Genomic DNA, 27344 nt, shown 5'->3' on the forward strand with positions numbered 1-27344 from the left:
ACTGCATACCAGGAACACTAAACCCTGGCATTTTAAAAAAAAACGTTTTAACACAGTGATCTGCCATCTCCAATTTGGCACTTCTCAAAATCATTCAGATCCTTAGGCTTACATGTTTTTCCAACCATTTACAACAGACCAACTTCCTTTTTACAGGGTAAGACAAACAGTAGCCTTCTTGACAGTGCCAGCTGCAGTGGCCCCAGAGAGGTATTTGTATTATTTCCATTGAATCTTATACCAGCTTGAAATGATTCCCAAAATGTATGTCATCCAACTACACAGTAGAGGGAAATAGACATGTGCCAGTGATACACTACAAGTACCATTCACAATGGCTAATGACCATCATTACGATTCACATCATTCAGGTGACCACAACTATCGTTAAAAGATGAGTAAATCATATGATCATACAATAAATAAATGTTCTTCTTAAAAGCCAAAAAAGACCTTCAGAAAAGACATATGAACACATATACACACTCATACACACACAAAGTGAAAACTCTTTGAAAAGACCATCCAAAACTGCATTAAAAAAGTAGTTTTCAATGGGGTGATTTTCTTTGGGAAGCCCACCCCATAGAAAACCACTTTTTTTTTACGCAAGTTACGGTGGACTGAAAATCAATTACACAAAATCAAGTCTGGATAAGGAGGTGATTTTTTCAAAGAGGTGGTATTTTGGAGAGGGTTCACTGTATATATATATATATATATATATATATATATATATTTTTTTTTTTTTTTTTTTTTTTTCCTTCTCTGCATCAGGTTTTTGTTTTAAAGCTTGTAACAGGACCTGGTAGCTGTTTCTCTCTCAGCCTGTGGAAAGCAGCAGGTGCTATGAGGCGGTGAGAGAACTGGTCTACAGTAGATGTGTATCAAGTTGTATGGCCCTGCTTTGTTTGTGTTTATATATAGTGCAAGGTAATAGGCCTGTAGTAACGCCGGAGCTATTCTTTTGTAGTTAGAGCTGGAGAGGCATAGGTATTTCTTTGACTGCAATGTTTTAGACCTGTTATCACAACTTAAAAAAAAAAAACTTTGGGTCATTTGCACAACAGTCCTGCATTGTATCTTGTGGACTTACTGCAGAGTGCCTATGTATTCCAGGAAACAGCCTAATCCCATACACTCAAAAAATGCACAATAAGAACGACACCAAGAAGAAGTAGCCTCACTATGAGGCCTCCATACTAGAACCTGACTGTCATCAGATCAAATAGAACCTGGAGTAGTTGCTGAAGACTTTTTCAGACTGTAGCTGTATATTAGAAAAGACTCTACCAATAAGGCGCACATGGTATTGTACAATATAACTTTTACTAGGTGCTTCTTAAAATGTATAGAAAGATAATAAATATTTACAAAAAACCCTCAGCAATTATACTTAAAGTAGGTCTATGCCTGTTTAATAGCAGAAAATAGTGTCAGCGAAAAGCCTGACTTGGAGGAAACAAGGATACAGGTGAGTAGATTGACAATGAAATTTCCCTGCCTATTCTAACACTTACCCTCACTATTAAGTATGAATGGGGAAGGGGTGAAAAGAAACCACAATATTGTATATGCAATTAATTGGTGGCAACACTATGTACAAAATTCTCATACTCCATAATCCTACACGTTTCTCCCATATGTTTAAGATGGGTTCATCAGGGGTGGAGGAGAAAATCGGAACATATCACATATAGTATAATATCAAGAGATGATAAATGCTTGAGGTAGATATACAAAGTATAAAATCAAATATAGTGTAAGACTTGGTCACTGTCAGCCACAGTCAGATGTAGTCAGACATACTCATATATATGTATTAAGGGTGGTCACCATGCTAATATACACCAAACTGTCTCTCATGCAATATCACATAGAAACACACACATTATTTATATATATACATATTATACATACATATTCATATTCAGACCAAAATAATCCCAACCTATGTGCCCAACAGCAGAAAGAACTGATAAATGATGTGCTTGGTCACTTATATGGTTCTTGATCAGATGTTTAAAAGATGACACAGATAAGATGTTACTATGCCAACAAACCATTTTTGGTATCCACACTGACATCCTGCAAAAAAAGGGAATAAACCAATTCACTCCACTATAAAATATATATTATTGAATAAAGTGTAATAGGTCAAAAATAAAAATACCTTAATGCAGATGACAACTATATGATGTCCTGGAGACAATGGTAAGTGTGACCACCCCCCCCACCCCCCCCCCCCATTTGTAGTAACTGTATGGAAACATGATGCAGACGATATCTAATGATGACATTGCTCAAATAGTAATAAATCTAATTCCTAAATAATAGAAAAACATGTTCTCTTAGCCTGAGAGTTTAGTAGAGAAGACCGCAGGGTGTTTAGGATGTTACACACATGATTATGTGCATATAGCCTAATAGGAGGCAGATATAGATGACTGGAGAACAAGGTATAAAAGGTAAACAATAAGCACAAATGTAGCATAAATGAAAAGATGAACAATGCACTAAGATTTTGTGCAAGTTCAAATCTAGAAGGAGACTTACCCCTGTAGTTGGTCTGGAGAGGGCACACATGTGACCGGTGGTGATGGCAGACGCCAAGCGACTCTGAATATAAGAGCCATGGGCCGGAAGTAGAAGTGTCATTAATCATCCCCACTGCACTGGTGTGTAGCATGGCAGGATGCCGCTGAGAGCATAATGACACGCAATGAGTACCATTGGGTGGATGTGATGTAAGTCTTGAACAGTGCGCATGTGGACACGCATTGCATTTCACAGGGCAATAATGAAATAAGCACAAAGTGCTGTGCTTAGTCGCTCTGGAATACATCTTGCAGCAATGAAAGGGGGGAGGGGGATATCTTGTAGATATCCTCTGAGGCGTCGTCATATGTGGCAATGATGCGAGTTGGAATTTCTTTAGATTTAAATGTACAGCATGATGGTAAGCTTGTCTGGGGATCCTCTTGACAAATCTGTCTTGTAAAATGGTTGCTTCCTGTCGGAAGGTTAAGTCTATAGAGCAATTTCTATGTAAACGTAGGTATTGCCCTTTAGGTATCCCTTTTCTCAAAGGATACTGATGATGGCTTTCCCAGTATAGAAGGTTGTTTCCTGCTGTTTGTTTCCTATATATTGTGGTGTCTATACCTCCAGAGTTATTTTTCTATAGCAGCACATCAAGGAATACCAAAGCATCATGATGAATCTTGTAAGTGAATGTTAAGCCAATGTTGTTCTGATTGAGAGCACTTAGGAAGCTTTCATACTCACTTTTTGGTCCAGACCAGATGACTGCAACGTCATCTATAAAACTGCCCCAATATTGAACGAACTGATGGTAATGTGAATGCGAGTCTCCAAATACGATGACTTGCTCTCATCAGCCCAGGAGCAAGAGGGCATAAGAGGGCACCGCGGGACTGCCCATGGCAGTGCTCCTGAGCTGGTGATATATACGGGAGTTGAATACAAAATAATTATGGGTGAAGATGAAGTGGAGTAGTGATAAGATGAATTTATTGTGCGGTACATGATGTATAATTCTGCTCCGAAGAAAACGAGGCACAGGGGCCAAGCCTGCCTTGTGGGGGATGAAGCTATATGGCCTTTATGGACCGTAGCTGTCCAGATTATTTGTTAACAACACTACTGCAAATGAAGGTGACAGTGGCTGACTGTCAATAACATATAATGGGTGGCATGGTATTTTTAACTGCTAAGAGCCTGCCAAAGACAGGAGTGTGTAAAGATGGTGATACCTGTGTCTGGATGGTAGACAAGGAAACTGTGGATCAAACAATTATCTCTACAGGTAGTCTGTCTGGAGTTTGTTTGCAATGTGTACATGCCCTCATCTAACCACTTCTCCAAGCACCTTCTTTTTTTAAGAGACGAGGAACGTGCTCTCGAATCACCCAAAGTGCAAGAAAAAGTGCAAACGTGTTACACTAAAAAAAGGATGCGGTCTATCCCAAGCCCTTCTCCGACAGGAGAGAGGCCCCCCAGCAAACCTTACCCTTCGCCTCCGGACCAAAAGGTACCTGCAAGGTTCCAGGTTTGATGTCCCTTTTCGCCGAAGCTACTAAGGGAACACAAATGCTCCCGGCATGCCCCTTGCCGTTAGCCAAGATATCTGCCTGCAGAGCTGTAAACGGTCGGTACCCTGCCCATGCAGGAGTACCTGGGGTTTTTGCAGGGAGGTGAGGAACCTGATCGACACACAAACACCTCCCCTAGACCGCTAGGAGGGACACCCAGAAGGACTACCGCATCCTAACAATCCTGTGAAAAAACAACTCGCAAAAAGTGACACAGTGACAAAAAAATAAATAAATAAGTGAATGTGTGCAGATATACTGCCCAGACATCCGGCCGGATCTATAAAAATGTATCTGATCCTAGCCAGAAGGCCGGGAATCAAGAGGTGAGTGCCACAAGGTGGAGATTATGATGCCCGTGCATCCACTCAGTGAGTCTATTCTCCCAGTGAGTTTCGGCACCTCGGGGTCACCACTAAAGTACCTCGGCTCTAGACCCTCTCAGCCTCATGGCGAGACCCAGAGGAAACAGGTCACATCAGGGCAGCCATCAAGCTGATTCCTCAGAACCAGCCCCGGAAAGCCCAGGTACACCTGCCCCCTACCATGCTGCACTCATCCCTACCAGCCCCACACCAGCATTACTGCCCACCGGCATGAAAACTGATAAGAACAGATACTACACTTGATCTTAGCCAAAAGGCCGAGAGCACCTCCGAACAGCTTGGTCAGAACAGCCTAAATGGCAGGCTGTGACCCCATCCTCTCAAAGTCAGCTAAGAGTCATTGGCCCTCATTTACTAAGAAAATCGGGTTGTAAGTCTATGTTGCTTTCTTACCCGACTGCTTTTTTCCCCTGGTATTTATTATTATGTCGCATCCTGTTTGTCGCACGTGGGTTTTGTAGGTTTTGGTTTCCAACTCCTCTGAGCTGTCGGGAAAAAATCCACAACAATTCAACAAATTCGGGTGGGAAACCTTAATAAATACGTGGGAAAGCTCAGAAATGTCGGGTAACGCCCCTTTTTCGGGTTTGGGAGAATCCACATCGGGTCCGTCGGGAAAAAATGTTGCATAGTGTCGCAGACTGGCGCACGATGTCTGCGACATGGCGCAGACAAAGATGCGCCAAAAAACCCCGACAAAAGAGGTCGGGTTTAGAATAGTAAATGAGAGCCTTTGAGTGCATTGTAGTGACATGTTGAGCTCTTATCAACCACTCACCTAGAGGTATGCTACCCAAATGTAGCCTCAGAGAGTCTTTATATAGGGCAGAAGGGGAAACACTTTTACACCTTCTTGTAGCAAGACCTGGTGTCTAATCAGACCACACTTGTAATCGTTTACATAACAGCCTGATATATGACTGCATGCTGAGTTTTGTAGCAATCTGTAGCAATTAAATAAGTTAGAAAAAAGTTAAATCTCAAACTAAATAATTTAGTTAATAAACAAGCAGGTTAGAAGAGGCTACAAGTCTTCTTTAAATCAGATAGTTTGACAAGGGCAATATATTTGACCATTATAGATGTTAGAAGTGTAATTTTCTTGGTCTATTCTGCAGCTTTAAGTATGCACTATTGTTTATTTTCTATTTACATAACTTTTGTTGATGAAATTATGCACCAGGATGCAGTCTTGAAATTATATACAAGCCACAAATTAGTGAAATAAATTTAGCAGGCCACAATTTTCAGCAGAATGCAACATAATTACCAGATAAAATCTTAGAATTCAGTTTTCATGCACGGCCAATAGACTTTTCTTTTTTCGATTAACATGTATTTTAATCCCAACAAGTTTTACATAGTTTTTCCTTTCTTTTGTATATGGATTTGACACAGCACTATTTATTTACTATATTATGTCTATTCAGTTGGGTCAGTGTATGTTTGCCTGATTTCTGTACTTGCAATATGATTACATCTGACCATGTGCTGGTCACCTGAACAATTTGAGACAATTTTAAATATGTCGCCTAATGCAGTATTCAAATGTTTTAACCCCTTAAGGACACATGACGTACTGGAACGTCATGTGTCCACTCCCGATCTATAACGCGGGGCCACGGCGTGGCCCCGCGTCATAGCGGGTCGGGCCCGGCCTCTAACAACGGCCGGGACCCGTGGCTAATAGCGCGCGGCATTGATCGCTGTGCCGCGCGCTATTAACCCTTTAGACGCGGCGTTCAAAGTTGAACGCCGCGTCTAAAGTGAAACCGAAAGCATCCCGGCTAGCTCAGTGGGCTGTTCGGGATAGCCGCGGTGAAATCGCGGCATCCCGAACAGCTGACAGGACAGCGGGAGGGCCCCTACCTGCCTCCTCGCTGTCCGATCGCCGAATGACTGCTCAGTGCCTGAGATCCAGGCATGAGCAGTCATCCGGCAGAATCGTTGATCACTGGTTTCTTATGAGAAACCAGTGATCAACATAGAAGATCAGTGTGTGCAGTGTTATAGGTCCCTATGGGACCTATAACACTGCAAAAAAAAAGTGAAAAAAAAAAGTGAATAAACATCATTTAACTCCTCCCCTATTAAAAGTTTGAATCACCCCCCTTTTCCAATAAAAAAAAAAACACAGTGTAAATAAAAATAAAAATAAACATATGTGGTATCACCGCGTGCGGAAATGTCCGAATTATAAAAATATATCATTAATTAAACCGCTCGGTCAATGGCGTGCGCGCAAAAAAATTCCAAAGTCCAAAATAGTGCATTTTTGGTCACTTTTTATATCATTTAAAAATGAATAAAAAGTGATCAATAAGTCCTATCAATGCAAAAATGGTACCGTTAAAAACTTCAGATCACGGCGCAAAAAATGAGCCCTCATACCGCCCCATACACGGAAAAATAAAAAAGTTATAGGGGTCAGAAGATGACAATTTTAAACGTATTAATTTTCCTGCATGTAGTTATGATTTTTTCCAGAAGTCCGACAAAATCAAACCTATATAAGTAGGGTATCATTTTAATTGTATGGACCTACAGAATACATATCAGGTGTCATTTTTACCGAAAAATGTACTACGTAGAAACGGAAGCCCCCAAAAGTTACAAAACAGCGTTTTTTTTTTCAATTTTGTCGCACAATGATTTTTTTTCCCGCTTCACCATAGATTTTTGGGCAAAATGACTGACGTCATTACAAAGTAGAATTGGTGGCGCAAAAAATAAGCCATCATATGGATTTTTAGGTGTAAATTTGAAAGAGTTATGATTTTTTAAAGGCAAGGAGCAAAAAACGAAAATGCAAAAACGGAAAAACCTCCGGTCCTTAAGGGGTTAAAGTTTATTTTTTTCACTGATTGTAAAATATTGAATTTTGTTTCAATTTTTTACCCTTTAATACATGTGTATTATTTTTCCTTTTCTTTATAGTGAAGAAAACTTCTTCACATTCTTTAGCATGCACCAACATTAAGTATTTAAAAAGGGTATTCCACTGGGCAGTGTGGAACTAAATAATCTGAATGCTGTCCCGTCCCCTCCCATAGACTTGCATTGAGGGGGCGTGGTCGTGACATCACGAGGGGGCATGGCCTACCCCCGAAACCCGAAAACAGCGTTCAGAATATTTAATTCCATGCTGACCAGTAGAGTACCCCTTTAAGAGTCAGCATTGTTGCACTGTTTTTAGATTAGTTAGGCTTTAGTACAAGTTGCAATGATGCATGACATAATACATAAAAAATATATATATATATTCTAATAAAAGAAACATTTGTCCGCTTAACTGTACCATTGGGTGTTAACATGTTAAACAAATATTGGATAAAACTGGGCTACTATAACAGTTTAGGCTTTACAGGAGTCAATAAATTCCCAGCTCACAAACTAGAAATAACCTAACTCGTAAGGCATTACTTTGACAAGTTGGCATTTCCGGTATGTTTTTCTGCTCCTTCCTTTCATTTTAGGTGTCTATTTCATATGTTAATTCCTGACAAGACTACATACAAGATTATGTCTGCACTGTACAACTTTGTAGAAAGACAAAGCCTACAGGCACATTTTTTCTGTACATATTCCCTCCCCCAAACCAATCTCAATGGAATCTAGGGCCTGTGGTGCCTTTCTGGTCCATCTAATCCTACTAAGAATTCTACAAGAACATACAACTTTTGTATAGTATTTCGCACTGGCATTTTCCCCTGCAGGAAAGATTTTTTTAATTTTTTTTTCAACGTTCTGCAAATTGAGCTAAATTCTTTAATCCTATTGTGATAAGTTACATTCTTGAACATAGTTACTAATTTCATCTTAATGACCGTAACATTTTTGTATAAGAATAAACAGAGATAATGCCAAGGTCACATGAAGTATGTGAATCTGGCGGAGGCAAGGAATGAACCCATAACATCAGAGATTGAGGTACAAAAAGCGGACATGAAAACCATGGCTCACTGTGTTCTGTCTACTGGTTTTATGTGTCCACCTTTGAACTGGTTGGAACAGATTTGCTTTGGCTACAGAGAGAGAAAACATTCGATTCAACATATCTTTCGTTTCTGAACTGTAGCAAGTAGATGAAATAGAAAAGTTTATCTTACACATTTGAAGTAAATCTGCAATGTAGCAAAACAATATCCTTTCAACATAAGGACTTTTCTGTGTAGCAGTTTGGGAAATGAGCCTCCCCATTTGGTTATTGTTGGCTCATGTATAAAATCTTGCAACCATTATTTCTAAGCATGTCCTTACTTTCTTATGGAAACCAGAAAGCTGCTGTTGACAGATGTCTTATTCTTATTACATGTTTTCTGTTTAGCACTTTAGGTACACAATGTAGAAAAGCCATTACCTTCCCACTGGAGACAGTGGCTTACTTTCAACTTGGTTTCATCTCAGACTATACCTTTCTACATGCTTGAAGGGCGTGGGAAGGTACTATGTTGCAATCATTGCACGTGGGCAAAATCACCTCTACAAAATCTGCAGTCATTGGCCACCAAATGCAGGGGTGGTTATTATCCTAAAATTCTAACTACTGGAGGTGCAGTGCTGTGGTTTTACTCAGACCCTCCCATGGCCCCATATGTACTTAAAGGGGTTATCCACCATAAGGTGATTTTAGGCAGGCAGTAATGGACATGCATAGGAAGGATCTGTGCTTGTCTTGGGGCTAAATTGCTATGTTGTGAGATTACCATAACACTGTGGCTGGCTTTTTGTGTACTGGTATTTCCTCCATCTTCCTCCCTGCCACACATCAGCCACGCCACCCATTGAAACATAAATGAGGTGCATCTATTCAAATCTGTGTGGTTTTCAATCAGGGTGCCTACAGCTGTTGCATTAGTTGCAGTTGATCTCTCTCCCACCAAGCGATCGCTCCACCCATTGAAGCAGACAGACTCCCTGTCATCACCTGACTAGTGAGTCACATCTCGGCTGCATTGCAAGCTGGGAAAAATCTGAGACAACAATCATTTTGTATGCTGTTAAAAATAAATATTGGAGTGAAAATTACAGAAGAATTGTGAGAAAACCGTCACACACAGGTACAGACCCTATATTATAAACTTCACTAACTTTACAGTCCCTGTAGCATAGACAAATTAAAAAAAACTGGAATACCCCTTTAACAATACTTAGTTGGTAAATATTAGTCCTGAGACCCTGAAACTTTGTTACCTTGCTAAATTATACGATTCAGAGAATAAAATTTTAATAAATTTAAGTTAAAATAGACATCACAAAAATAAAGATTATATAACTGCAGCCTACAAAGCCAATATTAGGTAGAGCTTCATTTGAAAGCAGATCTATCCACTCTAAAAAGACCAATGGCCGACCCAAAACATTTTTAATGTCATTAAATTGTTTGGGATGCCCTGATCAAACACATTTATACAGTTTATTGATATGCCCTTCATGTGGGTATATAGCTTGTCTGACAAATCAGAATCAGTCTGATGGGCGTGAACTTAATTTTTATAAAGGAGTGAATATCAGGTGATAGGTGGGAATTTACAGACAGAGGTGTGAATGTTGTACATTATGGGGCCTGTATGTCTAATACACACCCCTAACTGTATAATCCCACTCATCACCTGATATTCACTCCCATTATTGAAAATAAGTTCATGCCCATCTGACCGATTTCCTGAATTGTCAGAAAAACTACAAACCTTCATAACTCCAGGATGGGAGGGTGCATCAAAAAACTGTAAAAAAGGTGTGTGATCAGGGCACCCTAAGCTATGATCATTTTGGGAGGTTGGCCACAGATCCTCTTTAAAGGGGTACTCCAGTGCTAAGACATCTTATCCCCTATGCAAAGGATAGAGGATAAGATGCCTGATCGCGGGGGTCCTGCCGCTGGGGACCCCCGTGATCTTCCACACCGCACCCCGCTAGAATCAGCCCCCAGAGCGTGCTCGCTCCGGGTCTGATTACTAGCGATCACGGAGACTGAGCATAGTGATGTTACGGCTCCGCCCCCCGTGTGACGTCACGCTCCGCCCGCTCAATGCAAGCCTATGGAGGGGGCGTGACAGCTGTGATCGCTAGTAATCAGGCCCGGAGCGAGCACGCTCTGGGGGCTGATTCTAACGGGGTGTGGCGTGGAAGATCACGGGGGTCCACAGTGGCGGGACCCCCGCGATCAGGCATCTTATCCCCTATCCTTTGGATAGGGGATAAGATGTCTTAGCGCCGGAGTACCCCTTTAATACAATGCTAGGACTATGTAAGGGCAGCATAATTCAGCTATAGGTCTATACTCATCAAATCTACAGAAAAGATACTATCAAAAACTGCAGAAAAGATTGTGTGATCTTTGGCTAGTAGTAATATTGAAAGAGACTGCCTCATACCAGTGAATAACAGACTGCTGTGTATGTACATTTACGCAACAGCATGTCAATCACTGCCCTGTAGGGTGAGAAAAGACGGGAAAGCACGCCACTCATGAGTATACCAGACTGATCATTATAAATCTGCTGTATATGTTCAGTGCTCCCATCAACCAAACATTTTTTTGTGTCATTTTGGAATCTAGGACCTGTAGCTGGAATTTCCTGCCTCTACATAAAGCAAGTTCTGCTCATTTCACTGCTCAAGCCTCTAGCTTCCCCATAATGTCTCCTTTTGAATACGTCTGGCCTACTGCTCCTGATGACATACAGGGTTCACCTGCTACACACCGTGTAGTTAGCCAGCAAATTCACCACCAAAATGTATTGAGTCAGAAATCACAGGAAGACTCACTGAACAATATCTACTTCTACTTCCACTGGTCTGTCTCTTATTTACTGGAAAAGAATACTAAAGCATTGATCATTTATGTCGCAGAGGTGATGTCAGAGCTTACATGCATGTGACAGGTTGTACACTGTATGCGTACTGTGATATACTCCAAGCTATATCATTCATATGTCCTTTTACTCTGCTGTGTGCATCATATATTTGTTGTGTCATTATTATGTGTATTGTCCAGTGTTATGTGAAAACTGAGTAGTTTATGCCTCTATTGTGATACCACTACATGCTTTATTCATTTATAGGAACATCAATGATTCTAGTATAACACATAGTGCTTAAACACTAAATAGCATTCATTATAAGCCTATATATATATATATATATATATATATATATATACACAAATTTACATGGAGATATAAAAAGGATGGTGCAAAATTATAGCCTTAGTATTCATAACCGACAGAAGATAACACAAAATTCCAGGAGGCAAAAAGCTATTTTTTGGCTTCAACGTCTCACTAAGAACCTGCCCTCGGCACGCTCCACCCCCCCATCCTCAGAGACGGCCTCCAGTGACAGCCCGCTCAGCAAATCACAGGTTGAACCGGTGATTTACTGAGTGAGTCATCAGTGATGGCCGTCTCCATGGGTGGGGTCGGAGCATGCCGAGGGCAGGCGAGTAGCCGGCAGGGGGCCCCAGGCAGAAACTTATCTCTTTTTCTGTGGATAGGGAAGTTCCCCTATATCACACACATACTCCTCAAGATTAGAATTGCTGTGCAGTAATTTATCTCCCGCTATTCTCCTGGGCTCCCCTGATGGCCTTCACACTGTCGTGTCCTAACGGCAGTGTGAAAGAAGCCTAAGATGGACAAGCCACGAGGTTATGCAAATAGTGGAAGCAGCAGATAAAAAGCAAATGTTTTCGATCATTTCAGTAGAGTATGATTGAACAATACCTCCTTTTCATGGATGTGCCAGTGATCACTTGTCACCCATTGCTCAGATTATGCTTTTAAGGAATTGCTTTTAAAGATTTTAATGTGATTTAAAAAAAAAAATTTATTAACATTCCTATGCTCACTGGTCATGTATTTTGTTTTTGTTCAACATTGACTATAGCTGAGAAAGGACCTGCTTGAGACAAAACTTTTATATATCATGTGCCCTGTACATATGTGTCAAAAAAATATATAGATGTTTTTTCTCTCATACTGGTGTGCATATCTGCATAGACCAAAAACAAATGTGCCCAGGATGGGAAAGGGGGTTAGATAAGCCAAAACCAAACACCGAACCCCAGTCACCATTGCTAACGGGGTATAAAAACCCCTAACTGAAGTTTCCATCCCTATATATAAAACTTCACTTTTATTTATGCACTGATAAAAGGTTCCATATAGTGAGTGAAAGTCACAGCAAACTCCCCTGTTCAATTGATTACACTCCTGTATGGAGATAATAAGTATGTATGCTTATCAGTGGCTGCAGACCACTGTCTACTTGGGAATACAGCTGCTATTTAAAATATAATCAATTGATTATAAAATTGATTATATTTAAAATAACAGCTGTATTACCAAGTAGACAGCGGTCTGCAGCCACTGTTAAAGGAAAACTGTCAGATATTTTCTCCCGCGCTATCCACACTACTGGTGGAGAGTGCGGGAGACACTGATTAATTAAACGAGCCTTACCCTACCCGGATCCGCCCGTTCGCCCGCAATTGTGGTTTTATTCTATGTGTATATCTTGCTGTAACTGGCACCGGCGGGGCTTCTGCAGGTTACCTGGTACTGACGTCAGCGCCGCTTATGAATATTCATCCCCCCTCCATACAGCTCTCCCTCTCTTCGCCACTCCTAACTGGAGGGAGGGGGGATGAATATTCATAAGCGGCGCTGATGTCAGTGCAGAAGCCCCGCCCGTGCCAGTTACAGCAAGATATACACATAGAATAAAACCACAATTGTGGGGAATGGCCGGGCGGATCCGGGTAGGGTAGGGCTCGTTTTAATCAGCGTCTCCCGCACTATCCACTATAGCGAACCTTAACACCTCACAGGTGTTTGACAACTTTGCGTTGAAGTTGGACGTGAAAATGGAAAATTTGATTTTTAACACTAAAATGATGGTGTTACCCCAACATTTGAAGCCAAATTTCTCCTGAATAAGAAAACGCCCTATATGTGGACTTTAAGTGCTCTGCTGGTGCACTACAGATCTCAGAACAGAAGGAGCACCATTGGACTTTTGAAGAGAGAATTTGGGGGGCCATGTGCATTTGCAAACCTCCCATGGTGCCAGAACAGCGAAAACCTGCCACATTTGACACCATTTTGGAAACTAAACCCCCCAAGGAATATTACAAGGGTTACAGTGAGCATTAACACCCCCAGGTGTTTGACAATATTTGGTTACAGTGGGTTGAAAAAAATGAAAAATCTCTTTTCACTAAAATTCTGGTGTAACCCCTAATTTTTCATTTTCAAAAGGGGTAAACAGCACCACAAAATGTGTTACATGATCTCTTCTGAACACAGCAGTACCCTATATGTAATCATAAACTGCTGTGTAGCCACACAAGCAGGGCCTAGAAGGGAGCCCCATTTTCAGTAGTGAAGTTTTCAGGCACCATGCTGTATTAGAAGAACCCTTTGCGGTTTTAATGCAGTAGAAATCCCACAGAAGTGACCCTATTTTAGAAACTGCAACCCCTATGGTATCTAGCTAGACACAGGATGAGTAGTTTGGGCTCACATTTTGTTGCTGGAATTGGTGCAAAGCTGGTGACAAAACTTTTTTTTTTTTCACAAATGTGTCATGCATAGGACAGATTTTGCAATCATGGTACATAAAAGTGAGTAAATGCACACCAATATTTATTGCGCCATTTATCCTGGGTTCATAAAAAAAAACTACTTAGACCATGATCTGCTGCTTGACCACATGGTGGGCCCAAAAGGAAAGGTGCACCCTTAGGACTTTAGGACAGAGAGTAATTTTAGATTGAAATACTTATAGGCCCCACTCCACACCTACCAAAAATCTGAGCTGGCAGAATGACGTAACCCACAAGAAGTACCACATTTTTGAAACTACAGGGTGGGCCATTGTTACGCCGAGCGCTCCGGGTCCCCGCTCCTCCCCGGAGCGCTCACGGCGTTCTCTTATTCACAGCGCCCCGGTCAGACCTGCCGTCCGGGTGCGCTGCGATAATGTTCCCAGACGGGATGCGATTCGCGATGCGGGACGCGCCCGCTCGTGATGCGCATCCCGATTCCCTTACCAGACCCGTTCCCCGTCTGTGCTGTCCCGGCGCGCGCGGCCCCGCTCCCTAGGGCACGCGCGCCGGGTCTTTGCGATTTAAAGGGCCGGTGCGCCACTGATTGGCGCATGAGGTTTTAATCAGTACCTTCACCTGTGCACTTCCCTACTTATACCTCATGTCCCCTGCACTCCCTTGCCGGATCTTGTTGCCATTGTGCCAGTGAAAGCGTTTCCTTGTGTGTTCCTAGCCTGTGTTCCAGACCTCCTGCCGTTGCCCCTGACTACGATCCTTGCTGCCTGCCCTGACCTTCTGCTACGTCCGACCTTGCTCTTGTCTACTCCCTTGTACCGCGCTTATCTCAGCAGTCAGAGAGGTTGAGCCGTTGCCGGTGGATACGACCTGGTTGCTACCGCCGCTACAAGACCATCCCGCTTTGCGGCGGGCTCTGGTGAATACCAGTAGCAACTTAGAACCGGTCCACCGACACGGTCCACGCCAATCCCTCTCTGGCACAGAGGATCCACCTCCAGCCAGCCGAATCGTGAGAGCCATTTATATGGATACACCTTAATAACATGGGAATGGTTGGTGATATTAACTTCCTGTTTGTGGCACATTAGTATATGTGAGGGGAGAAACTTTTCAAGATGGGTGGTGAACATGGCGGCCATTTTGAAGTTGGCCATTTTGAATCCAACTTTTGTTTTTTCAATAGGAAGAGGGTCATGTGACACATCAAACTTATTGGGAATTTCACAAGAAAACAAGGATGTGCTTGGTTTTAACCTAACTTTATTCCTTCATGAGTTATTTACAAGTTTCTGACCACTTATAAAATGGGGTTAATGTGCTGCCCATTGTGTTGGATTGCCAATGCAACCCTCTTCTCCCACCTTTCACACACTGATAGCAACACCGCAGGAGAAATGCTTGCACAGGCTTCCAGTATCAGTAGTTTCAGGTCCTGCACATCTCGTATCTTCACAGCATAGACAATTGCCTTCAGATGACCCCAAAGATAAAAGTCTAAGAGGGTCAGATCGGGAGACCTTGGGGGCCATTCAACTGGCCCACGACGATCAATCCACTTTCCAGGAAACTGTTCATCTAGGAAGGCTCGGACCTGACACTCATAATGTGGTGGTGCACCATCTTGCTGGAAAAACTCAGGGAACGTGCCAGCATCATGTAGCAATTTCGCATATCCAGTGGCCTTGAGGTTTCCATTGATGAAGAATGGCCCCACTATCTTTGTACCACATATACCACACCATACCATCAATTTGTGTGTTCCAACAGTCTTGGAGGGATCTATCCAATGTGGGTTAGTGTCAGACCAATAGCAGTGGTTTTGTTTGTAAACTTCACCATTCACATAAAAGTTTGCTTCATCACTGAACAAAATCTTCTGCGTAAACTGAGGGTCCTGTTCCAATTTTTGTTTTGCCCATTCTGCAGCACCTGAAACTACGGATACTGGAAGCCTGTGCTAGCATTTCTCTTGCGGTGTTGCTATCAGTGTGTGAAGAGTGGGAGAAGAGGGTTGCATTGACAATCCAACACAAAGGGCAGCACATTGAACACATTTTATAAGCTGTCAGAAACTTGTAAATAACTCATGAAAGAATAAAGTTATGTTAAAACCAAGCACATCATTGTTTTTCTTGTGAAATTCCCATTTCCCATTCCCTTGGCCATAGTGGAGTTTGGAGTGTGACTGTTTGAGGTTGTGGACAGGTGTCTTTTATACTGATAACAAGTTCAAACAGGTGCCATTAAAACAGGTAACGAGTAGAGGACAGAGGAGACTCTTAAAAAAAGAAGTAACAGGTATGTGAGAGCCAGAAATCTTGCTTGTTTGTGGGTGACCAAATACTTATTTTCCAGCATAATTTGCAAACAAATTCTTAAAAAATTAGACACTGTGATTTTATGGATTTTTTTATCATTATGTCGCTCATAGTTGAGGTATACCTATGATGAAAATTACAGGCCTCTCTCAGCACAATTTGTGGCTGACTAAATACTTTTTTGTCCCACTGTATATCACTAACAGATTCAACATAATTTAAAGCATACAGTAGTATTCAAATTCATAGCACACAATGAGCTAAAAATAAAAAATAAATATTACATCTATCAAGTCAGAGTTCTCTTGTGTATTGATAAGGTATCTAACATTCTATTACAAGACTGATATTAGTTATTTAACATATGACAGTTTTTATGTACAATCTGTTTTTATTAAAGTATTTTCAAAATAGTATAACAGTATGTGTGACCACACAGGCCCTAAGATATAAAAGAATATAAAAAAGATTCTCTCCATCAAAATATTGTGATAAAAAAATCAGTAAAATGACATTATAGAAGTCAAAAATACAGTGTAAGATGTCTGAGGATCCCATAAAAAGGATCACTTTTATGTTCTGCAGAAAGCTCTTCCAAGAAATTGTGGTGAGCCATTTCTTTTTTCCAATCCAATATAAATATTCTAGTTTTTTGCAACTAGAATGAGCAAAACACTAATAGGGGAACCATTCATACAGTGAGACTGTAACTTTGCATGACACTAAAACTAATCAGTGAAACTATATGGTAAATATTATGTCACTTTCTAGTGTTTGTGGGTGCTCTTAGTAGGAATCCCAATCCTTGAACTTATATCAGAGAAAGACTTGGCACACTACCGTATATACTCGAGTATAAGCCGAGTTTTTCAGCACGATTTTTCGTGCTGAAAACACCCCCCTCGGCTTATACTCGAGTGAACTCCCCCACCCGCAGTGGTCTTCAACCTGCGGACTTCCAGAGGTTTCAAAACTACAACTCCCAGCAAGCCAGGGCAGCCATCGGCTGTCCGGGCTTGCTGGGAGTTGTAGTTTTGAAACCTCCGGAGGTCCGCAGGTTGAAGACCACTGCGGCCTTCAACATCATCCAGCCCCCTCTCACCCCCTTTAGTTCTGAGTACTCACCTCCGCTCGGCGCTGGTCCGGTCCTGCAGGGCTGTCCGGTAAGGAGGTGGTCCGGTGAGGAGGTGGTCCGGGCTGCTATCTTCACCGGGGAGGCCTCTTCTAAGCGCTTCGGGCCCGGCCTCAGAATAGTCACGTTGCCTTGACAACGACGCAGATGCGTCGTTGTCAAGGCAACGGCTCTATTCCGGGCCGGAAGCGCGGAGAAGAGGCGCCCCCGGTGAAGATAGCAGCCCGGACCACCTCCTCACCGGACCACCTCCTTACCGGACAGCCCTGCAGGACCGGACCAGCGCCGAGCGGAGGTGAGTACTCAGAACTAAAGGGGGTGAGAGGGGGCTGGATGATGTTGAAGGCCGCAGTGGTCTTCAACCTGCGGACCTCCGGAGGTTTCAAAACTACAACTCCCAGCAAGCCCGGACAGCCGATGGCTGCCCGGGCTTGCTGGGAGTTGTAGTTTTGAAACCTCTGGAGGTCCGCATGTTGAAGGCCGCAGTGGTCTTCAACCTGCGGACCTCCGGAGGTTTCAAAACTACAACTCCCAGCAAGCCCGGACAGCCGATGGCTGCCCGGGCTTGCTGGGAGTTGTAGTTTTGAAACCTCTGGAGGTCCGCAGGTTGAAGACCACTGAGGGCGAATGATGAGAAGAGGATGATGAAGGGGGGGGGGGTGTGGGGATGATGAAGGGGGGTGGGGATGATGAAGGGGGGGGGGTGTGGGATGATTACAAGGGGATGATGAAGGGGGGATGTGTGGGATGATAAGGGGATGTGTGGGATGATGACAAGGGGATGATGAAGGGGGGATGTGTGGGATGATAAGGGGATGTGTGGGATGATGACAAGGGGATGATGAAGGGGGGATGTGTGGGATGATAAGGGGATGTGTGGGATGATGACAAGGGGATGATGAAGGGGGGATGTGTGGGATGATGACAAGGGGATGATGAAGGGGGGATGTGTGGGATAAGGGGATGTGTGGGATGATGACAAGGGGATGATGAAGGGGGGATGTGTGGGATAAGGGGATGTGTGGGATGATGACAAGGGGATGATGAAGGGGGGATGTGTGGGATGATGACAAGGGGATGATGAAGGGGGGATGTGTGGGATGATAAGGGGATGTGTGGGATGATGACAAGGGGATGATGAAGGGGGGATGTGTGGGATGATAAGGGGATGTGTGGGATGATGACAAGGGGATGATGAAGGGGGGATGTGTGGGATGATGACAAGGGGATGATGAGGATGTTAATGACGGGTCTGGATGATGACAGGGGGGGATGAGGTATTTCCCACCCTAGGCTTATACTCGAGTCAATAACTTTTCCTGGGATTTTGGGTTGAAATTAGGGGTCTCGGCTTATACTCGGGTCGGCTTATACTCGAGTATATACGGTACTTGCAATTGAAAAGTGTAGATTTTTATTAGTAATCCTTATAACAAAAGTAAAGTTTTGATCCACAACAGATCTTCAGACCGGATTGCTGCGGATAACAGGTTAAGGAGAAAGCGGATATACACCGTGTTCAGTAGGTAAGTGGAAAGGCGGCTTTTGGCTGCATATGTAATGTACGTTCATTTAGAGCGTAGGGTGTCAAGTCGGAGCACCAGATACTCGCTATGCACCCTTCCATAGACTTGCATTGAGGAGGCATGCCCGTGACGTCACGAGCAGGGCATGACTGTGAAGTCACGGGCCTCCGCATCGCCAATCATCCGGCACGGAGCGAAGTTCGCTCAGTGCACCGGATGTCTGGGGTGCCGCAGCCAAGATTAAAAGGTCCCCAGCGTCGGGACCCCCGTGATCAGACATCTTATCCCCTAGCCTTTAGATAGGGGATAAGATGTCTAGGGGTGGAGTACCCCTTTAAAGGCTGGTAACTATAGATTATTCTAACGATGAACAATTTTTATGCCTCAGTTCTCAACTGACTGCGATACAGCTTTTCTTCAAAAAGTGTACATAGAGCTCTAGGTAACCATGCATATATGAGACATAAGATGAGATGATTTTGTACATTGATATGAATAGATGAAACTACAAAGGCTAGGAGGCATAGCATGTGCTATGAGGTCCAGAAAATTAAGAGCATAATAACCACAAACGCTCAATTTCTTGAACTCTCTGTTGAGGGTGGTCACGGAGGTATAGGGCCCCCACTGGTTACACTGTTAGTTCATTTACAGCTGCCAATAAACTGACCAGATTACTAGTGTCGTTGCAGCCACTTTTCCGGTTAATTTTTAATATATTGAGCCTAATTTTCTATGCTGAAACCGACCAGTTTTTGTCTGGTTATTTTGGCACAGAGTGTCTGAGATATGTCTGTGCCAGTGTGCGCCTGGAAAGTCCGACAAACCCGACATTGCACTGTGTAAAGCTAAAAGGGGGCGTGGTCTGTCGCAAAGGGGCGTGGTTTCACAACCCCACCGATTTACTATTGAATACACAGAAAATCCTGTGGATAAATGGCTGGAAATATCCACCTAGAAAAGCTGGTCAGAAAATGTTCCCGACTTTTCCCAAAAGTAAATAGAGAGGAATCCTGCAAGTCTGAAACAACTTTTCCCACTGGTAAAAACCCGACATTCTTAGTAAATGAGGCCCATTATGGTTATTGTTGTATAATAATGAGTGAATGATAGAAAAACATACTGCAGGTTTATTCCATGACATGTATGGTCTATCACATATTACCTTTCAGCAGGACCAAATGAGCAAATAATAAAAATAAGCCTGTAAGACAACAATCTCCAAGTTCTGCAAACAATCTCATATAGATAATAAAATAACAGGTTGCATTATTTACAAAATAAAAAATCCAGTGTACTTTCTCCAGTCCCCTTTTATTCATGCAATTTAGCAGTATTATTCTAGTTTCCTCTGATAATTTATCTTTAGCATTTCCATGCATATTCCCCATAAATAAGCTTCCATCCTTAGAAAAGTCATATTTAGCAGCCTGAAAATTATATTGGTTGTGATTTGTGGCAAAAGGTAGAATTCTCCTGTAAAAAGAGGGCAGCATTTTTTCCCCCGCTTGGATGGGGTAGAAAGATCTTAAATACAGGCTCCATTAACATAACTGCGGCACTAGTTGCTCGGTAATGTTATCTTAGTGCCTGTTCGGTCAAGTAAGGGGTCAAGTTTAAAATAGTGTATCACCAGACAGAAGAAAAGTGACAGACACCTGTAAAACATGCAAGGCATTTTGGCTTAAAACTGCAAAAAAGCACTCCTAGCTATAACATTAAAATGTCAACTTCAATTTTCACGTCCATAAAACTGGTTACAAAAACGGTCTTCCCATTGCCGTAAAGAAAAGAAATGATGTTTAAACATGTTTCACTGAATTCCCATCAGCAAATGTCAAAGGGAATATAGAAGAATATATTGGTAGGCCACCTTACGAGGTTGTTCATCACAACTAATAAACACAAAAAAGAAATGTAATGAATGACCTTAAACATGTGCCTTCCTAACCTTGTTATATATACATTTATGGAAGCGTCATTCCGTAAATGGACAATCCGGTTTGAAGACATTGGAAAAAGCATGAAACCTCACTAGATCCAAGAACTATGAAGACTTTTATCACATTATATATTATAAGACTTATTTCAATATTTATGTTAAGTGTTCTATGGCCCCAATAGCTATTATATACAACAAAAAAGTTAACATTGCTGGAATTTGCAACTTTACAACACTCAATGGAGTGTTCAACTGGATAAACTCTTTAAAGGTAATCGATCATCGAAAAATGACATTGTTTGAATCCAGATTTTATGTTAACCATATTTTAGAATTAAGAATCTGTGGTGATGTTTATCTATATCCTATAATAATCCTGAAGTCTTGCAGTTTCCATTGTGGCCACTAGGTCTAATACTTAGCTGAGACTTGTTCTGTACAGATCATTTCCCAGTAATGCCTTTCTTCTCAGGAGCGCAGTGAAAAGTGACACCAGTTGATAACAGTGAATCCCCCCCACTGACAGCAAAGCTTAGTGTCCCTCCCTGTAGAATGACCTCTGAAAAGTTCACAGTGAATGCTCAGTTGTGTCACCAATTCATCTGAATGAGATAGGTCCTGTTTATTGTTGTCTATGGTTCATGGGTCATGCTGTAAAGCATATCACTCAAACAGCTCAGGCAATATGGCAGCCCCAATAATAATGCAGAAAAAAATGTAAACAAAAAAATTACAATTACAATCAGAACAAAAAAAATCATGTTTCAGTTTCTACCACTAACAGAAAAAATGTCTTCATTTCCTTCAGGGCCTCGTAGAAAATGTCCAAAGTGATATATATGCCTCTTTTATTTCTGACTCTGCCTACCAATGTTTTCTAGGTGTGAACAAAACATATCATTATAAAATTACAGTGGGGCATGGATTGGCATGATGAAGCAATTAATTCTTAAATATAGAGCCAGGTAACTAAATTAAGAAAAGATTATTTAAATTACAAACAGTAAATAATAAAGATAAAATACTAGTGTATAAATCTCATAGAAGGACATTTATCATTGTTGCTTTGGTGAGTTCTGTAGACATTTTTTTATTTAAATTTTGCTTATGTGTGACATATTTATCATACTGTCACAGGGGTTTGATACATTTGGCTTACATAAGCAAAAAACAAATCACTTTTGAAAAACCATTTTTTTTAGCACACATAAGCAAAAACCAAGATCTTGGAGGCAAACCCAGCTTTCTGACACTGGACTGTACAGTGCAACCCAAAATCCATTGGTAATCCTCAGATTTCATGATGCCTTGCACACATTCAAGGCACCCAGTGCCAGAGGCAGCAAAACAACCCAAAAACATAATTGAACCTCCACCATATTTCACTGTAGGTACTGAGTTCTTTTCTTCGTAGGCCTCATTCCGTTTTCAGTAAACAGAAGAATTCTACCAAAAAAGCTCTCTCTTTGTCTAATCTGTACACAAGACATTTTCCCAGAAGGATTTTGGCTTACTCAAGTTCATCTTGGCAAAATGTAGTCTTTTTTATGTCTCTGTGTCAGCAATGGGGTCCTCCTGGGTCTCCTGCCATAGCATTTCATTTCATTTAAATGTTGACGGATAGTTTGCACTGACACTGATGCTCCCTGAACGTGCAGGACATCTGGAATATATAGGCTGCTTATCTACCATCTGGACAATCCTGCGTTGACAACTTTCATCAATTTTTCTCTTCCGTCCACGCCCAGGGAGATTAGCTACAGTGCCATGGGTTGCAAACTTCTTGATAATGTTGCGCACTGTCAACAAAGGCAAATCTAGATCTCTGGAGATGGACTTGCAACCTTGAGATTGTTGATATTTTTCCACAATTTTGGTTCTCAAGTTCTCAGACAGTTCTCTTCTCCTCTTTCTGTTGCCCATGCTTAGTGTAGCACACACAGACACACAATGCAAATACTAAATGAACCTCTCTCCTTTTTATCTGCTCTCAGGTGTGATTTTTGTATTGCCCACACCTGTTACTTGCCTAATTGAGTTTAAAGGAGCATCACATGCTTGAAACAATCTTATTTTTCAACAATTTTGAAAGGGTGTCAATAATTTTGCCCATCCCATTTTTGGAGTTTTGTGTGACATTATGTCCAATTTGCTTTTTTTTCCTCCCTTTTTTTTGTTTAGTTCCAATACACACAAAGGGTATAAACATGTGTATAGCAAAACATGTTACTGCAATCCTTTAAACATTTATGGACATGACGGTATGTATGTACATGTGTTTATTACATTTTTATTTTTTTACCACTTTTCATTTCAGATCCATGTATCCTGTGGACTTCTTCAGATTCGGTGGACCACGATGACCTGCGTTTTTTTTTTGTTTAATATTAATAAAATGTTTAACAAGGGCTTGTGGGGGAGTGTTTTTTTGGAATAAAAGTTTTTTAAATGTGTTGTGTTTTACTTTACAGGCTTTAAAAACAGCTAGCGCTAACCCCCAATTATTACCCTGGTACCCACCGACACAGGGGTGTCGGGAAGAGCCGGTACCAACAGGCTCGGAGCATCAAAAATTGCGCCTCTTTGGCCTACAAAGTAACAGGCTAGCATTATTTAGGCTGGGGAGGGCCAGTAACAATGGTCCTCGCCCACCCTAGTAATGTCAGGCTGTTGCTGCTTGGTTGGTATCTGGCTGAGAATCAAAATACAGGGAAGTCCATGTGTTTTTATTTCATTTTATTACTATTTTATAAAAACAGCCCGGGCTCCTTCCTATATACGTATCTTCTAACTAAGGAAAGGAACCATCTACAGGTGTGTGAAACACGGTGCTGAGCACCACCATATGAAGCAGTATACAAGTCAGGCGGGACAAAGTCACTGAAACCCTGTCATGACCTCGCATTCGCCCATAAAGCCCTACATTAAAAGGAAAACAAAAGCCTCGGGGCCTATGAAGATATATTATTTACATTATGAAATTAATCAGCACAAAATTTGAAAAATTTGACCTGAAAAAAAAATATTCATAGTTGGAGGTTGATAGCTGGTGTGAAAATATCAAAAGAATGTATATATCAGCAGTACGACATATTTTTTTCCAACATTACATAATATTTTGTGCTGTCCTAACACATAGTGCCTCCAGCAACAGTTCCTAAAATTTCTAGGTCATCTACTTTAGCCACAGGTCCAGATTTTAAAGAAATTATGAAAATGTATATAGCTCCGGATGAAGGAAATTACTTATCCTTGACAGCATTATAAAACTTATTGACACTTTCTAACACCCATCCTCCAGGGCAGTCAGGTGGTATTCCTATGTATTTGTGTTATAGCAATCACTGAGGAAATATCTATTACAGTCTGTCAATAACAATTATGGAGCAATTCTATACATGCTAATCCAGCACATAATTTTTTTTTTTTACTAATTTTATTTACTATTTTAATGACTTTGTGCTATATCTCATGATCTATAATCATTTGTATAAGCATCACAACAACAACAACAACAATAGAATTACATTCTATTAAAATTAGAAAAACAATATTTTTAATATAACTGATACAATCGATTCAACAATCAATTCAGGAGTAGAGTGATTAGTTTGGTCACCAAATAGCAAGTTTCTTTACTGTGCTTCTACTTTCTCCTTTTTTATGAGAATCTTTAAACCTGTCATAATATAGGAGGTGTGTCAGGCCCAAGGCCTGATTATTAAAATCCTATATGTGTATTATAAGTTATGACTGTGTGTGATGGATTGTCCAGGACATGGGTGAGGGGTCATTTGGACGATGTGTCCTTTTGTGTATTGCATTTTATTGGGGGCCTGGCTGTTTGTTTGTATCTCCTTTGAAGTCAGAGGCCCTTTGAAGCAACAGAGATGCCCCCCTGGTGGGATCAGAGGGGAGGGGGGAATGGAGTCCCTCCAAAAAGGCAGATATAATATTGAACAATGCTAGACTCTGGGTGTTCAAGGCTGTGCAACAAGCTGACAAGACCATCCTAAGAACAGCACTCACTGAAGGACTGCTATATCATCATGCTGTAAGAACTTCATCTTTTGTTTTCTGAACTTGCCTTGCAAAACTCTTTTATACATTGTTATACCTGTATGTCATTTGTTCCTGTATTTTTATGCATAGCACTGTGATACCTTTTATCAGATTAAATGTTTAATTAATCAGCTCTGGTCTTTGATCTCTAAATATATAAGCTCACCTTTCTGAAGGAGGCTCTGGTAAAACACATTGATCTAAGGGTTAATTTGGTGACTTGCTGGGACTAGTAGTGAATACCCAGAGGTCTGGCGGCTTTAACCCTTGCACCATCACTCTCTCTCTCTAATGTCTTGGCTGGACCGATAGGGTGTGATCGTGACAAGGTGCTTCCTGGTAGATACAGAACAATAGCTAATACTAGATCAACCATTTAAAATATCAGTTATACATTTTGACTTCATAGACGAAAAGGTTTCTGTAATACTTTACACTCATGGTTACATGATCAGTTTATGTTGAGGATTAGCTCAAGTCTAATTGCTCAAATAAAATTTGCAATATTGGCATTTGGTATTTTGCTGTTTACCACACAGGATCAATAACATTTTATTTTAATAGTTTGGACGATTTCGCAGGTGGCAATATCAAATATGTTATTTTTCAGATAATTTTTATTAGAAAAATTTAAAAAAAAAGGGGACTGATTTGAATTTTTATTGGATGGTTTATTTATTCATTCACTCATTTAGTTCCTCTAGGGGACTTTTATAAACAATCTTACAATAACATATATAGAGTATTGCACTGCAGTGATTTATTCAATTGATATATTGATCTATGACTAGTCAGCACATCGCGATTGCATGGCGGGGGTAGCATTTGGACTACTGCACCACCAGTAACACACCTCAAAACTTTATAGATGCAGCAATCACTACTGATCTATACAGTTAAATGGCTCGCAAATAATGAATTATCGATGTTGGTGAGTGTCAGCTGCAAATAACAGCCGGCACCCACTGTGCGTGTATGGAGTGAGATTGAAGAGTAAAGCCAGGGAACATGGCTGTACTGGGAAATGAGCATGTCACATTCATAATTATTGGGACCTGCTGCTAAGCTCCACAACTTAACATATTGGCCCTCATTTAGTGTTGCAAACCTGATACGTTTTGTCGGGTTGTGTGCCAGATTCTAGCGCATTGTGCCAGAAATTCTGTCTGCACCAGATTTGAAAAAAACCTGACTAACTCTCCATTTTACTGAGAAAACTTGAAAAGGGGCGTGTCCATTGTAAAAGGGGGCATGATCACAAAAGGGGCGTGTTCCCGACATTCTCACAAAAACCCAACATATTTACTAAGATTTCCACATAAAATGTGGTGGATTTGAGCTGGGGAAAACCAGACAGATCAGAGCATGTGTAAAAAAAAGCAAAATGTAGGGAAAAGTGGAATATGTAGGGAAACCTTTGTAAATGCTGTCGAAAAAATTGTAGGGAATTAAAACCCACAAAGAAATCTACACTCCACTCTTAGTAAATAAGGGCCATTGTATTATAATCCAGAAAATCCTGGTATCAAACCATTTGCCTCTAAACAGAATAACAATTGTATCAAGATATCTATGCACTGTGCAACCCTAGTAGTCAACATAGATTCAAATAGGCATATGACTATTTTCAGCAGCATTAATCAATTAATCTTATTAGCACCAACAGCCTTAAAGGAATAGTTGATCTTCGGCCTTTTCCTGTTCCAGTTAACCTAACAATGTTCATTGTCTGCTGCCTACAGATCATTCCCAGGCTGTCATTGATGTAATGGATATGGCTGTGCTGCCTGATAAACTTGGGTCTTTTTAAGAAGGGTCACTGTTGTGAATCTCATTGATGTGTCTATAAATGCCTGTGTGAAAACTACAGCAATAAGCTAAGTACAAGTAATGATAGACACTTATAAGGAATGTGCTGTGAGGCATTTGCCATGTAAAATATATTACTTGTCAAGTAGAGTAACTTGAGAAAATGTGCACAGGTAAAAACTTTGTAATGATATACTGTATGTAATATTTTGGTAGAATTATGTACAGCATTGTAAGTTTCAATCATCTTGCCCAGATGACATGTTCCTAGTGTTAACCTTAAAATGTGCCTGTTGGGGTCTCCCCTACTATGTCTAAGGGGAAGAAATCCTACATGATGCTTTTTCGTATAATGTTAACATTTCTGTAATTATTTTATACCAGGAATTCCTTCTTTGTGTATAAATAATCTTTTCATTATTGTAACATCTGTGCTCTGGCCAGACACGCTAGCCGTGAGTGATCTAATGTCTTGTCCCCACT

General features: G+C 41.2%; 1 protein-coding gene and 1 pseudogene across 7 annotated transcripts in view; both read right to left on the reverse strand.

Annotated features, from left to right (window-relative positions):
* The window catches only part of THSD4 (thrombospondin type 1 domain containing 4), an 874264-nt gene that overhangs the window by 744451 nt on the left and 102469 nt on the right, over window positions 1–27344 (reverse strand). The gene's annotated exons all lie outside the window — the stretch shown is intronic.
* On the reverse strand, window positions 4689–4764 carry LOC130267930 (U2 spliceosomal RNA; annotated as a pseudogene).

Source organism: Hyla sarda, chromosome 4 (assembly GCF_029499605.1).
Source record: "Hyla sarda isolate aHylSar1 chromosome 4, aHylSar1.hap1, whole genome shotgun sequence".
Taxonomy (NCBI): domain Eukaryota; kingdom Metazoa; phylum Chordata; class Amphibia; order Anura; family Hylidae; genus Hyla; species Hyla sarda.